The sequence below is a fragment of the Polyodon spathula genome, chromosome 18 (assembly GCF_017654505.1).
Source record: "Polyodon spathula isolate WHYD16114869_AA chromosome 18, ASM1765450v1, whole genome shotgun sequence".
Classification (NCBI taxonomy): Eukaryota; Metazoa; Chordata; class Actinopteri; order Acipenseriformes; family Polyodontidae; genus Polyodon; species Polyodon spathula.
In genome coordinates this window covers 11,467,811-11,483,227 of record NC_054551.1, presented here as the reverse complement: position 1 = coordinate 11,483,227, position 15,417 = coordinate 11,467,811, and the positions used below count along the sequence as shown (strand labels likewise).

General features: G+C 45.7%; 1 long non-coding RNA gene across 1 annotated transcript; it reads right to left on the bottom strand.

Moving 5' to 3' along the window:
• Window positions 1-678: 678 nt before the first annotated feature.
• LOC121330887 lies at window positions 679-2,333 on the bottom strand. The gene is made up of 4 exons (XR_005951911.1): window positions 2,259-2,333; window positions 1,008-1,093; window positions 823-911; window positions 679-737 (listed from the first exon to the last, which is right to left on the bottom strand). It is a non-coding gene; the product is annotated as an uncharacterized LOC121330887 (long non-coding RNA).
• Window positions 2,334-15,417: the final 13,084 nt, after the last annotated feature.

Genomic DNA, 15,417 nt, shown 5'->3' with positions numbered 1-15,417 from the left:
ACTTGTTAACAACACCCAAATATTCGGGTTTGACCGACTGCAAAATTGTGAAAGGTTTCAACTGATCACTTTTGAGTTTTTCATCAAATTTCTTAAGTTGAAAAAGATGGGTCGAAAACTGAAGTGTTTTACTATCAAAACTTTTGAGGGCAGCACCCACTGCTAACCACCAGCTACTCATAATCTGACAAGCGCCGCTAATTACTTCTACCTGCGAGACTGGTTCATCACCAACTTTAACATCTTTACAAACTTTCCAACCCTTACCATGTGTACGTTTGGTTTCTTGCAAGTCTGACAATACATTAGTTGGATTACACCTTGACTTACCTTTTGGTTGTTTTGATAACTTTGTTTTTACTTTTTTGGGCTGATCGACCGCCTGTTTTTTTTTTTTTTTTTTTTTTTTAATTCGTTTCAAATATTTAATCTTCAGATTCGCTGACAATTTATAAAAGTCTTACGCCATTTCTTTGAAAAGCTGTGTCTTCTTCAGAATCCACGTTCCTCTTCTTGGCAATCTCCGATCCTTTTTTCGCAATTCCTTCGACCACAGTGCTTGACGTTGCTGTTAAACACACAACATAACTTTTATTTTATAGATTGTCTTCGCTTTTATTGACCATCACACATCGTATTACAATGGATTCCAAAGTTTATGTAGTCACCGGCACTTGCCTGTTCTTCGTCCGTAATGTTTTCCAGATCGGGTCTCTGCACCCTGCATTCATGGGGTTCTGTATAAACATACAAAAGGTAATGCAGTGAAAAACATAACACACTTCTTACGCATACATTAGAGGGGATTAAACCCAGACGTACCTTTCTGTTTCACGGTTCTTTTAAATCACACCGCTTCTTCGACACTTTTTTCCCAGTTCCCTGGATCTCTGGCCCATTGGGTGTAGCTGCTAAATATACAATTCAAACATTCAACAAATATGCAAAACATTGCGAACTTTTTTTTTAAACCTTTGTTATTTTACATGTAGAGTTTAAAAACATACCATTTCCAGCAGTCTCCACCACAGTATTCAAAATTATCCATATTGAAAAGAGGTTGGGAGTCCATGACAAAGGTTGCACAATTCCCCTAAATAAAAAAAAAAAATGTCTTTTCACTCTTTTTACGCAGAAACAAGAAACATACATTTACACTGTTTACATCGTTTATTCCCTGTACCATGCCGTTATTTCTAATTGGCAGGCTTTGTAAACATTTTCAAACAGGATCCATACACCCATTGGTTATAGATATCTTCTAAACAGGAGGGCCAGCCGACAAACCCCCTCCCCCCATACAGCTGCCCAAGGATTAGTTTGCATTGTTTGTACACAGTTCTATTTGCCTCAGGCTCCTTCAAACACAGAGGTGTTTAAGGTTTGTGCCGTTTTAAAAATGTTTTATTCTTTAAGCAACTTTCTTTAAGAGTCTAACAGCGCCTCAACAGCTGCAAATAACCGTGGTTTGTATTATTTTGTTTCAAAGACTTTTTTCAACAGGCACCATTCTCTGCTTTAGCATTTCACCTCTTTCAAACTTGCTTTATTTTTCTGCATTATATAACTTTTTGTTTTCAACCATTTATAATGATCCATTTATTTTTTTGAATATAACTAACTGTATACCCCTGTTTTATTTTGTTTTTAATCAGGATTTTTCTATTGGAAATCCAATAGGATTTTTCTATTGGATGTATACCCCCTTGTTTTTCAAACTTCTTATTTTTTCCTTAAAAGCGTGTTTTATTTTGTTTCACCCATTTATACTGATCCATTTATTTTATATGTATATAATTAACTGTATACTGCTGTTTTTCAAACTTATTTTTAACTTATTTTCTGTAATAACGCATATAACAAAGCAATGTAACATCTTACCCCTTTTCAAATACAAATCAATTAAAAAATAACCAAAACAATTGTTTAATTTCCCATTTTAATGCAATAAACTACAAACATGGAACACGGTTTCCAAAAGTGCATTAAAAACTACATACACATGACCGGAAGGGAGGGAGAGAGGGAGGAGGGGGATTTCCATATTTGTATTAAAACTACATAAATATGACCGAACATGTGGGTGGGACTTCCAGATTTGCTTAATGACTACAAACACGTGACAGGAACAGAGAGGAAGGACTTTCAGGCGATCCTTATTGGTTGACCCCACCTGTCATAACCAAATATTACATACACATTGGTTAAAAATTTACATGGTGATGCCCCGCATAGAGTTATACTATTCTGGTACTTACGGGTTTTAAAAAGATGGTGCTCAATTTGGCCCATTGACATGTTTTAGGGAGTCACCTGGGAATGGAAAAAACATAGGAGAGAGTGTTAAGAAGGTTTTTTTTTTGGCAATGTGTTTATGCAGAGGTGTCACAATAATGTAATTCATGCCCGGAGTGCCAACAGACCACCCCTAAACTTGCATTCCGTAGCTCACTAGTTCCCGTCCCCATTATAGAAACACCATTTGACCGGATAGTCATGGTGTAACAGGGAGAGATCTGTGCTGACTCTGCTGGCGTGTTCACGGGCTGCAGGAAGAGGGCGGCAGTCGCCCAACAACCGCCTGTGAGTCATGGCAGTGACACGGGGAGGTGGGAAAGTGTGAGTGTGGACTTTCCCCCTCTCTGAATGGCCGAGAGGCGGGTCTTGGGTGATTGTCGGTCCTATAAAATAACGCTCTGTTGTTTCCTCAGGTCTGCCCACTTAGACGCGCTAAGGGTGCGGACACTTTGATTCGGGACCGGGAATCAGCGAGACAGAGAGAGAGAGCGGGGAACCCTTGGGCAGACCCCGGCGTATTGTGAAAGAGCAGGCGAGATAGCCGAGAGAGTAGGATGGTGATCCGGGTCGTGCGGGTAGCGGCGACCGGGATAACGCTGCCGAGTGCAGCACCTTTTATTTGTAGTTTTATTACTGTTTTATTTTCCCTTGTTCTTTTCGCCTTCTGTTTTCATTATTATTTCTTTGAGCACCTGCGAGTGCATTTGCAGTTCGTGTACCAGCTGTGGTATTTCCGTGGTGCTGTCTATCATCGTTGATAGGCAGCCCACGGTCAACAGTGCCCTCTACCGGAGAGAAAAATACAAGAAAAAAAAAAAAAAGAGTCGGTCTAAAATAAAACTGGGCACCTGTGTGGTGTTTCCCAAATACACCTGTCTGTCTCCTGGTCAGTGAATTACCCACACCCCTTCCACACGTGGTGTCAGAAGTGGGATTCACTGGCACTGCCCCAAGCAGTGCAGCTATAGAAGGAGCAGACGAGCCATGGATGCTACGCAGTTTGCGGCGATGATGGACCTCCTGCGCCAGACGCTCACCGCAGCAGTGCAGGGGGCGGCAAGACCCGCAGCTCCAGACCCCCAGTTGCAACGCCCCACAAAAATGACGGCCGAGGATCGACCTGACGCCTATTTGGAGGTGTTTGAAGCTATGGCGACCTCGGCCGGGTGGGATCCAGCCCGGTGGGCTAGTTACCTGCTTCCTCAGCTCACGGGGGAGGCGCAAGCAGCAGCGAGAACGCTGTCCCCGGAACGGATGATGGATTACCCCACGCTGAAAACCGTCATCCTTAATCGCGTGGGGGCCACACCGGAGGGGTATCGGAAGAAATTCCGAGAGGAGCAGTTTGCGGTAGGGGAGCACCCACGAGCCATCGCCCACCGTCTGAAGGATTACGCACTGGGTTGGTTGAACCCGGAGCTGAACACCAAAGCCAGGGTGGTGGAGATGATCGTGGTGGAGCGCTTCCTGGAATGTCTAGCCCCGGAACCTCGGCTGTGGGTCCAGCGGCAGGCACCAGACACGCTGGACCGGGCGGTCGAGCTTGCCGAGCGGTACCAGGCAGCAGAACCAACGCCCGCGAAACTGCCCGGGAGGAGTGCGGCTACTGGATCGCCACCTCAACTGGCCCCAGAAAGGGCGAAGGGACTGGGGGGTAGGGGTAGTCCAGGATTTGGTCGGGGGGTGTCGGCGGGAGCTCCCGGCCCGGGTACTGGGGCAGGGTGGGGATACCCACGGGCTGCTGCAGTGTCGGACCGGGGTCTCGCGCGGACGCCTTATCGGCGAGCCCCTTTTATGGCTCCAGTGTTTCCCCCTCTTTCCAAAACTTCGGGGAGAGAAACCAGCCCACCGAGGTGTTGGACGTGCAGGGAGGTGGGCCACCTCTCCCGGGACTGCCCCGTGATGGAGTGTGACCTCAGCCGACCAGGTAGGCACGTTCAATTACCTCAGTCGCTTCAGCACACGGGTTTTGTTATTCCTGTGACAGTGGATGGTACAAAAACCCAGGCTCTCCTGGACTCAGGGTGTAGTCAGTCTCTAGTACAGGAGAGCCTAATCTCACCGGGGCATAAACGTATATTGGGACGGGTGCATATTAAATGTATTCATGGGGATGTCCGCTCCTATCCCAAGATAAATGTGTGTATGACTATTGGCCAGCAGGTGACGCAGGTGCAGGTAGGATTATGTCCTCGATTGCCGGTACCAGTAGTTCTGGGACGGGACTGTGAGCAGTTTAAAGATTGGTTGGCTGCTCTGACAGCCCCGTCTTCTTTATTGGCTAAGAAAGAGGAAGTAATTGGAGAGATTTTTCCCTTTCGCGATCCAGAATGGTTTTGCCATAGATTTAAACCCCGTAAAACTAAACGGGAGCGTCGGATCGCTAAGAATGAGGGCTGGCAATGGAGGGAGTCAGAGAAGTTTCAGGTGGGGGCGGTTGGTGAAGAGTCCGGGGGGGAGGTCGCGGAGCCAGCGCAGGGGTCTGGCTCGGCTGCCTCTGCTCGGGACCGACCTGACCCCGAGTTGGAAGCCATGGGAGCTGATTTCTTAGCTCGCTCCCGTGACTTCCGACTCGAGCAAGGGCGTGACGACGTGCTGGGCAGGCTCTTTGACCAAGCAGCGGTGGTTAATGGTCGGGTGGTCGAGCCCAGACGCGCCGCCACGTACCCCCACTTTGAAATTGATCGAGACCTACTGTACCGTGTTGATAAATTACCCCAGACCGGTGAAGTGCGTCATCAGTTGCTCATTCCTCAGCCCTTTAAGGAGGATTTGTTGCAGCTGGCTCACGCTATTCCCCTGTCTGGTCATTTGGGAAGGGATAAAACTAAAGCAAGGCTTGTGTCACGGTTCTTCTGGCTGGGGCTGGATGGCGATGTTAAGCGGTTTTGTGAGCGTTGTGGGGAATGTCAGAAGGCCAGCCCTAGAGCCGTTCCACGAGCCCCTCTGGTGCCTTTGCCCCTAGTGGAAGCTCCGTTTGAGCGTATTGGGATGGACATAGTTGGGCCACTAGAAAGGAGTGCGGCAGGATACACCCACCTACTTGTCATTCTGGATTACGCTACGCGTTATCCAGAGGCAATTCCCCTCCGATCTATGTCCGCTAAGTCTGTTGCCAACGAGCTTGTGAAGGTTTTCTCCCGGGTGGGGATTCCCAAGGAGATACTAACCGATCAAGGCACCAATTTTATGTCCCGGCTAATCCGCGGAACATGTAAGCTTTTGGGAATTAAGACCATTAGGACCTCGGTGTTTCATCCTCAGACCGACGGTTTGGTGGAACGCTTTAATAAGACCCTTAAGAACATGTTGCGCAGGTTTATTCGTAGTGATGTGCGTTACTGGGACCAGCTGATTCCTCCCCTTCTCTTTGCGATCAGAGAGGTTCCCCAGGCTTCCACGGGGTTTTCACCATTCGAGCTGCTGTATGGGCGGAGACCCCGGGGCGTGCTCGATCTGGTCAGAGAGATGTGGGAGGAGCAGCAGGACAATTCGACCAATACAGTCCGGTATGTGTTGGACCTGCGCAAACGTCTTGAGTCTGTTGGGAAATGGGCGCATGACAATTTGCAGCAGGCACAGCACAGACAGGAGACACAGTATAACCGAGGAGCCCGGTTGCGCACATTTCAGCCGGGGGATAAGGTACTTCTATTATTACCCAGTTCTGAGTCGAAACTCTTGGCTAAGTGGCAAGGACCCTTTGAGGTTACACGCCAGGTTGGGAAGGTGGACTATGAGATCTGCCAGCCGGAGCGACGGACAGAGAAACACATTTACCATATCAATCTCTTAAAGCCTTGGTTACAGCCAGAGGCGTTGTTAGTGGCGCATGCAGATGACGTCACGGACCTGGGACCTGATCTTTCTGTGTTGGCAAGAAAAGGATCGGTACAGATTGCTGAGAATCTGACACCAACGCAGAAATGTCAGGCTCGCGGTCTGGTGGCGGAGTTTCCTGACGTGTTCTCTTCAGTCCCGGGGCAGACTCGAGTAGCCCATCATCACATTGATATTGAGCCGGGGGCGCTAGTTCGCCAGAGGCCGTACCGTATACCTGAGCGTAAAAGACAGGTAATAAAAGCGGAAATTGACGAAATGCTGAGACTGGGGGTAATAGAAGAGTCCCAAAGTGACTGGAACAGTCCGATCGTTTTAGTCGATAAGCCAGACGGGTCAACTCGATTTTGCATTGATTTCAGACGAATCAATGAGAAATCGAAATTTGACGCTTATCCGATGCCCCGAGTAGATGAGTTGCTGGAGCGTCTAGGCACGGCTCATTTTATGACGACACTGGATTTAACGAAGGGGTACTGGCAGATACCCCTGACTCCGGAATCTAGAGAGAGGACGGCGTTTTCGACTCCCTTCGGGTTGTACCAATTCAGGACCATGCCCTTTGGGTTGCACGGAGCACCCGCCACTTTCCAGCGGATGATGGATCGCATCTTGCGGCCCCATCAGCAGTACGCCGCTGCTTACATAGATGACGTGGTTATCCACAGTGAGGATTGGCCGAGTCATCTGTGTAAGGTAGCGGCGGTGCTGCAATCCTTGCGGGAGGCGGGGCTCACTGCTAACCCAAAGAAGTGTGCCATTGGGAAGAGTGAGTCTGAGTATTTGGGGTATCGAGTAGGGGGCGGCCAGATCAGACCGCTAGTTGCTAAGGTGAAAGCCTTGGCTGACTGGCCGGTTCCTACAACCAAAACCCAGGTGCGCTCTTTCTTGGGACTAGCGGGCTATTATAGAAAGTTCATCCCGAGTTTCGCTACGCTCGCTGCTCCCTTGACAGACCTCACCCGGAAGGCTGCCCCAAATACGGTTCAGTGGACGGAGTCGTGCCAGAGGGCCTTTCTCGCCTTGAAGCGGAGGCTGTGTAGTAAGCCAGTACTATGCAGCCCGGATTTTGGTAAGAGGTTCACCCTGCAGACGGATGCGTCAGAGACAGGTCTCGGGGCAGTGTTGTCGCAGGAGGTTCGGGGAAGCGAGCACCCAGTCCTGTATATCAGCAGGAAGCTCCTTCCCCGCGAGAAAAATTATAGCACCATCGAGAAGGAGTGTCTCGCGGTAAAATGGGCAGTCGAGTCACTCCGGTACTACCTCCTGGGGCGACACTTCACCCTGGTTACAGATCATGCCCCCTTAGCATGGCTTCACCGGATGAAAGATAGCAATGCCAGAATCACACGGTGGTACTTGGCCTTGCAGCCCTATGCCTTCAGGGTAGTCCACCGAGCAGGAAAGCTGCATCATAACGCAGACTTTTTCTCTCGGGAAGGCATGGGGGTGTAAGATTTTCGAATGAACCGGTGGTGTCATTCTGAGGGGAAGGATATGTAACAGGGAGAGATCTGTGCTGACTCTGCTGGTGTGTTCACGGGCTGCAGGAAGAGGGCGGCAGTCACCCAACAACCGCCTGTGAGTCATGGCAGTGACACGGGGAGGTGGGAAAGTGTGAGTGTGGACTTTCCCCCTCTCTGAATGGCCAAGAGGCGGGTCTTGGGTGATTGTCGGTCCTATAAAATAACGCTCTGTTGTTTCCTCAGGTCTGCCCACTTAGACGCACTAAGGGTGCGGACACTTTGATTCGGGACCGGGAATCAGCGAGACAGAGAGAGAGAGCGGGGAACCCTTGGGCAGACCCCGGCGTATTGTGAAAGAGCAGGCGAGATAGCCGAGAGAGTAGGACGGTGATCCGCGTCGTGCGGGTAGCGGCGACCGGGATAACGCTGCCGAGTGCAGCACCTTTTATTTGTAGTTTTGTTACTGTTTTGTTTTCCCTTGTTCTTTTCGCCTTCTGTTTTCATTATTATTTCTTTGAGCACCTGCGAGTGCATTTGCCGTTCGTGTACCAGCTGTGGTATTTCCGTGGTGCTGTCTATCATCGTTGATAGGCAGCCCACGGTCAACAATGCCCTCTACCGGAGAGAAAAATACAAGAAAAAAAAAAAAAGAGTCTGTCTAAAATAAAACTGGGCACCTGTGTGGTGTTTCCCAAATACACCTGTCTGTCTCCTTGTCAGTGAATTACCCACACCCCTTCCACACATGGATATAGTAGGTCCATTACCAAAGTCCACTAGAGGGCTCCAGTATTTACCTGGACAGCAGCTGATTATAAGTTTCCCTTACAAACTGGTGAACCCGCTCCAGAGACTGCTGAAGGCAATCAGCATAGTCCAGGGGATCTTCAAAGCTAGTAGAGGCATTAGGAGTTTCATAAATCAGCCTCACTGGGGAACGGATCTCCTCTCCAAACATCAGTAGTGCAGGTGTGCACTGTGTCATTTCACGTTTAGCCGTTCTGTAGGTGAACAACAGTAAGGGGATGTGAGTATCCCAATCCTGCTCGTTCTGCTCTACAAACAGGGCTAACTGGTTTTTGAGAGTACGAATGTACCTCTCCACCATGCCGTCAGACTGAGGCCTCAGTGCTGTGGTGCGTGACTTCCGCACACCAATCAGCTGACACACCCTAAAGAAAATCTCTGACTCTAAATTATGGCCCTGGTCTGAATGCAGTTCACCGGGCATGTCAAGCCAAGTAAACCTGCAGACTCACACACATTGATGATCTCTCCCGTCTTCTTCAAAACAATGACACATTTCTTGAGGGTGTCTGAGACGATAAACTCTTCTCTGCTGTTGACTGCCAGATATGAAAAATCTCCTATGAGGTAGTTATAAGGCTGGACTTGCCGACAAGGTGTTTTTTTAGATCACATAAAGAAATGGTGCACGCTGTCCCTTCACTCATTGCTCTGTACTGCCTCTTGTAAGAAGCAATTGGATACAGGTTGTGCGAGCCACGCAAGAGAATACGATGTATATCAGAATCTTCTCCTTTGGTATTATAAAGAAATGCCTTTGAAGTAAAAGACATTTCCTCCCTGCAGACAGCAATACCACAAGGGTGGATATTCATCAGTGATGTAGAGATGCTGTATTCTCCTTTTATATCAAACCTTTTTATTACTGAGTTTTTGTAATCGGCAATAATAATGTCACCATTTTCAAAGTGGCTAAGACCTGATATTACTGGAGTAAATTCATCTTTACGACTTACCATTTGAAATGCGAGAACAAATGATGCCATCTCAACCATTTTTCATACCATGGTCTTGTCAGATTTCGACATGGTCTTGACAGAGGTCTCAGATTTCTGAACTGCTGTCTCACAGATTTCTTAACTGGTGTCTCAGCCGATTTCTGAACTGGTGTCTCAGATTTCTGAACTGCTGTCTTGACAGATTTCTAAAGTGGTGCCTCAACAGATTTCTGTACTGGTGTCTCGACAGATTTCTGAACTGGTATCTCAGATTTCTGAACTAGTGTCTCAGATTCCTGAACTGGTGTCTCGACAGATCTCTGAACAGTCATCTGTGGTTCTGGTTTGATGTCGGTTGCAACCACTGTTGGAGGATTTTCTGAACTATTGCAATGGGGTTCAAATCTCAATTGAAACATTTGTTTTACAATGCTCTACTTGTTTAGGCCTTCCTTTATAACCATTTATAACTTTGCTGAGATCTTTCTTTATTACCAAATGGGATGTTTTCCCTTCAGCTGCTGGGATGTTAAGATCCTGAACTCTCTTAATGTGACTCTGACTCATGCCTTCCAGCTGGAGAATTTCACAATCTTTCCCCATTTCCATGACCTTCCTGGAGAAGTCCTTGGTGCTCGTTGTAGTCCTGCAGGCTCACCACTGTGTGGGAGAGGGTGAGCTTGGAGCAGCAGTGGCCCTCGGCACAGGCACGGCACAGGAAGTCAGCGTAGTCGAGACAACAGGACGAGATAGCCTCCGGGCTCTGCTTTAAGGACACACACACAGAGCAGACCGCCTCCTTGTTCCTCTTGGACTCAAACAGGTCCAGAAGGCCGTTTATAAAGAAGTTGGTTTTGATGTTTCTGATGTTGCCCTGAACACATTTCTCTGTTCGGCACTCATGGCAGCAGATAGTGCCTTTCCCTTTCACCAACAGCTTCTCCAGACACTGCTCACAGTAGAAGTGCAGGCAGGGGAGGACTGAAGTACGCACTAGTATGTACATCTTGTTGGAGAAATCTGAGCCCATTCTGTCTTGCATATTTTCTTCAAATACTAAAGAGTAACGTAATAAATTCAGTGACAACCATTTACATTGAATTTATTAGGTCTACATTGAAGACATTGAAAAGGACTTCTAGTCAAAACTTAATTGATATTTTTTTAGTTTTCCCCAAACAATACAGCACAGTGAAATATAGACAATTTGTTTTAATATATTATTGTCCTGACATTATTAATCATTCCCCTTGCCAAAGCACAAACATGAATATAAAAGATAGAGCATATGTTATTGGTTAACACTTGAATAACAGAATAAAGAGTTAATCTCTTGCCTGTAAAACTCCAGTAGCGTCTGTAGCATTCCAGCTTGTCAGTGGTTCCTGACCTCCCTCTGTCATTACTGGCTGTAATACACTGTCGACTCTCTGTATTTACATCTGGAGAGCACACTCTCATAGTGACAGCTGCTTCTGCAACACCCACACTGTCTTGTCTGAACTTTCGTTTCCAAGGCAATGCTACTCCTTTCTCTTCAAAAAAGCTTTGCACGTACTGATTCATTGATGTTGTTTTCTGTGAAATTTATGAATAATACAGAAGTATTCATGTTTGGGAATAACAAATGATTCACACACAGACTAGGGGTGGGGATTGGATTGCCCATTTTTCCTTACTTCACTTTACTTACTAAATACCCTGGTATCTCTGAATAGATACCTGTCTCCTCTTTAGGCATATGCTAAATATTGTAATGAGCATATTTTTCTAGGAAATCAGTACAACTGTGGATGGGGTTTGTTGTCAGATAACCTTGAACTGATAATAACCTCATAACCTCAGATCACTTGTTTCCTCATTAAAAAATATGCAAGAGATTTTAGTGAACAGTCTCTCCCACAAGTGCTGTGGTCCATTTGCTACCAATGCGGAATGACTGGGTGTGACATTTTGCCCTCAGAAATAGATTTCTGGCGAAGGACTCAAGGGCAGCACTACATTGAATATTGTACCAGTCTTGTTAGTCACAACGCAGGAAAATCAATTTTGGAGTAAAATAGAGAACAAATGTTCCACCCAGTCATTCAGCACTGTTAGTAAATGAATCACTCAACTTGTGAGATGGATTGTTCATTAAAATCCTTAGCATATTTTTTAAGTTGTCCGGCAACAAACTCCCCATCTCGAGTCTCTTACAGCATTATCTGTGGAATATCTGTAAATTAAAAAACGGGGCAACCTTGGCGCCCAACAGTTTTGCAGTTGTGCCTCTTTGCTTTGAGCTGGGCAAGGCTGCCCCAATGGTTCCTTGATACTTGGCTTGTGTTTTTGAAATCTTCACATTAAATGGCTGGGCACGTTTGATAACTTGCCATTTTTTCACATTTCCAATGTTTCTTTGCTTCATTCTACACACGAACTGAGTCTGTGGAAAAGACGAAGCTCGGAACTCTTGACAGTACTGCTGTATGAGCCTCAAATTCAATTCAAAGTCTAAAAACTGTCTTCTAGTATACATTATTTTCCCCACATATGTTATAGGAGTTTGGAGCATGTTTTACATGATCAATAATGAACTTACGTTTCCCTTCAGGCAATTTACAGTTTTTAATTAAGGCTGTTTTAGCAATAAAGGCATCTTGACCCACCATAATTGATCAATTGTACATGGCATAGACAAATGTCTCTTCGAAAAATACTGTATTACTAAAATTTTCCGCCATGGCATTTATTTTAAATTGATCAAAATGACTGCAGCGATTATACGAGGGCAGCCCTTTATTAATAATACTATGCTTTACAAACGCTGCAATATTTTATGATTTAAGGCATTTTATTACGAATCCTGTGGAAATTGATGAAAGTGGCATGGGAAAAACAGGTTGTACCAAGAGCATGATGTCGAGCAGGTGGAGTCTTTATACCAAAAGAAAAAGATTCAGTTTTGTCAGTTTCGTCCTATTTCCCTATTAAACATAGAAGGCAAGATATTCTTCAGCATTATTGCTCAGAGATTGTCAAACTACCGATTAAAAACTGCTTCATTGACACTTCAGTACAAAAACCAGGCATTCCAGGTTTCCCAGGATGCTTAGAACACATCAGCGTAATCTGGCAATTCAATCAGCAAAAAAGGAGAGGAAGGAGCTCCATGTGACATTCCTGGATTTGGCTAATGCATATGGTTCAGTGTCACATGAACTTCTTTGGGCAGCATTTGATTTTTTTAGGGTACCGATGACAATAAGAAATTTAGTGAAAGACTACTTTGGAGATTTGCAATTTAGTTTTTCAACTTCAGAATTCAGCACTACATGGCAATGCCTAGAAGTTGGAATAATGGCAGGATCTACTATTTCTCCACTGGCTTTTACCATGGCAATGGAAATAATTATTAGGGCATCAAAATGGGTAGTGGGAGGAGAGTGCTTGGCTTCTGGAATGCGACTACTACCAATTTGAGCATACATGGATGACATGACAACAAATACTACAACAGTAGCCTGCACTAATCAGTTATTGGGCAAATTAACTAATAACATTGAATGGGCACAAATGCAATTCAAGCCCACTAAATCAAGAAGCATCTCTATAATTAAAGGTAAAGTAGTAGACAAAAGGTTCTACATTAACGGTGAGGCAATACCAACAATGTCCGAGAAGCTGGTGAAAAGTCTAGGGAGATGGTACGACGGAGGTCTAACGGACACAGTTTGTGTGGGAGAAGTTAGACAACAAGCAGTGGAAGGGTTGAAGAGCATAGACTGCAGCGCTTTACCAGGCAAACTAAAACTCTGGTGCTTTCAGTTTGGTCTACTGCCAAGACTGCTGTGGCCACTGACTGTGTACGAGGTTTCCTTGACAACACTTGATAAGCTGGAAGCTTTAATCAGTTCATAAATCAGGAAAGGGTTGGGAGTTCCATGCTGCCTCAGCAGAGTGGGACTATGGTAAAGGAATACTGCAACTACAAATCTCTGCTCAAACCGAGGAGTTTAAGTGCTCTAAAGTCCGAATGGAAATGATTAGATTCACACGACAAATGCGTAAGGTAGGCAGCACCTGTGTTGAAAACTGGAAGAAAATGGATGGCAAAGAAAGCTGCGGAAGATGCTAAGGCTGCCCTTCAAATCAGATATATTATGGGGCAAGTTCACCATGGAAAAGGAGGTCTTGGTTTCAGTTCAGCTCCTCCTACATGGCACAAGGCAACCCCAGCTCAACAAAAGAAGATGCTAGTCAATGAGGTGCAAAAGCAGGAGGAGAGGATCAGGTGTGTAAAGGCCGTTTCCCAGGCCAAGAAGGGAGAATGGATGAGATGGGAGAGTGTGGAACAACGCAAGATTGGCTGGCAAGACCTATAGACAATGGAACAGAGCAGGATCAGTTTCCTCATCAGATCAACATATGATGTTCTCCCATCACCACAGAACCTAAACCTCTGGGTGGGTGAGGATCCCTCATAACCTTTGTGTTCATCACCTCCAACATTAAGGCACATTTTGACAGTATGTAAGGTGGGTCTTTGTCAAGGACGGTTTACTTGGCGCCATGACCAGGTGCTGCAATGTTTGGCCTTAGTATTGGAAGACAAGCGTAACCTGACCAATAAGTTGCCACCAATTCCATCAAAGCATTACACACAAAAGACAATATTACTCTGTCCAGGAGAGCAACCACTAAGAAAAGGTGTTAAAACTACTCCTCACACTGGACAACTGGAAGCTGCTAGAGACTGGAAGATGCTGGCAGATATTGGTCAACGGCTTATTTTTCCACCTGAGATTGCTACCACTAACCTTCGACCAGACATTGTCTCGTGGTCTGGATCAGCACACATTGTTCATCTGGTAGAGTTAACAGTGCCATGGGAGGATGCTGTGGATGAGGAGTATGAGAGGAGAAACTTCGGTATGCTCAACTAGCTGCTGAAGCGGAACAGTGAGGATGGAGAGTCCGAGTTTGCCCAGTGGAGGTGGGTTGTTGAGGATTTGTGGCAAAATTCTACAACCCGGTTTCTCAGAGATGTCGGGTTCAGTGGCCAAGCTGCATCCCACAGTGAAGAACTAATCTGAAGTAGCAGAAAGGAGCAGCAACTGGCTGTGGTTGAGACGGAAAGATTCTGGATGGGGATCTCAAGCACAATAGAAAGAAAGCAATGCTGATGTATGGGTAAGAAAACTGGGCTGAGCTGAGTAGGGCATGGAGGGGGGTGATGCTGGGATGCCAGAATCACTGTTGAGCCCTCTGAGGTGTCGTGAGCTAGTCGACAAAACACAGAGGACAGAAAGGTGCCCACTTGAAGACCCCAGAGATGTACCCTACTTAGCTCAATCCAGACGGTTGTCATGCTGATGTGCTGGGGAGAGCACACTGTGGCTGATCCCTGGAGCCAGCATCGCAGCCATTGTGTGCTGATGCGCTGGAGAGGCAAAATAGGCTGATCCCTGGAGCCAGCATTACACTTCAACCATCGACACCAGGCAGAAGGACATCTACATCAACAGATCGAAAGAAATGCAAATGGATGCAAATGCAAATTAGTTTACTGTAAAGCTACGTCTTAGTTGGTGCTTAGTTGGTGCTGAGTTCAGGTCAGCATGAAGTTTTAACATCTACTCATGTAATGGAAATCATTAATCCTGTGGTACAATAATATTACAATACCAGTAAATGTTTGTATTCATTATTTTGGAAATTTGGTGTATATCTCAATTATTATTATTATTAATATTACTATTATTTAGTAATTTGGCTGACTTTACTCAATGACTTACAAGTATTAATCATAATTTGTGCAAAATACTATAGATATGATTAATTTTGTATGTATATGAAAAACAATAAACACACAAGCTACAACTAGTAGAGATTAATTTTATTACTTGTTTGACAAACTTACACAAGGTTACGTAGAAAGTAAACTAAGAAAAACTAAGAAAAAAAAAAATAATAATAATTATAGTGCACAAACTTGTAATCCAAATTTGACAGCGTGAAGCAGCACTACATGAAGTACACACCGTCTGGAGATAGTAACTGACGCCATTTTGGCTCACACAGAG